This window comes from Camelus ferus, chromosome 26 (assembly GCF_009834535.1).
Source record: "Camelus ferus isolate YT-003-E chromosome 26, BCGSAC_Cfer_1.0, whole genome shotgun sequence".
Lineage (NCBI taxonomy): Eukaryota > Metazoa > Chordata > Mammalia > Artiodactyla > Camelidae > Camelus > Camelus ferus.
The window spans coordinates 29,409,215-29,409,995 of NC_045721.1; positions in this window are offsets into that span (position 1 = coordinate 29,409,215).

The following is a 781-nucleotide window of genomic DNA, read 5'->3' on the forward strand; positions in this document are numbered from 1 at the left end:
CACTGCCAGGCCCTTTGCACCCCAGCCCCCAGCCCCCCAGCCCGGCACCAGTCCCCACCTCCCGAAGAACAGGAGTTGCAGCCCGAGCGTCCGCGCTGCGGGCGGGAGGAGGAGGGGCGCGCATGCGCGTGGACGCACAGACGCACCGACCTGACCCTGCCGGAGCGTGTGAAAGCTGGGCGGGAGCCTAGTGCTCGCGGACCAGTCCTGGAGGAGGAACGCGGCCTGGGGTCTGGGCCGCCGCTTGCTGCCGCTCCGTTTGCTGCAGCCTCCCCTGCCGCCGCCGAGCGGGTGAGGGGGCGCTTGGTGGGGGCGCGCAGGTCGGGAGCCGCGGGTGAAGCTGGGTGCGCGCGCGGGTAGCGGGCGTAGGTGAGGCCGGGCCTCGCGACCGTTAGGACCCTGAGGTGGGACAGAGCTGAATTAAGTGAATACCTGTAAAAAATTGAAAGTGAACACCACTTTCCTTTGTAGATCTGAGAATGTGATTTATGTTTTGAGATAGTCAGTTACATGTGTCAGTCTGTGGTCTACAGCTTAATGTCCCGTCATGCGTGATGTACATATATGATTTTCAAATTCTTCTTAATTAAATGTTATTACAGAACCTTGAATATGTTCCATGTGGTATCCAGAAGCAATTTGGGGTTGTTTTTTAATATCTTTTCTAAATTAATTGAGAATTTTTTAGAGGAGTTTCAGGTTCACAGCAGAGTGAGCAGAAAATACAGATTTCACACATAACCCCTCTCCACCACATATATATACTCCCCTACCTCAACAT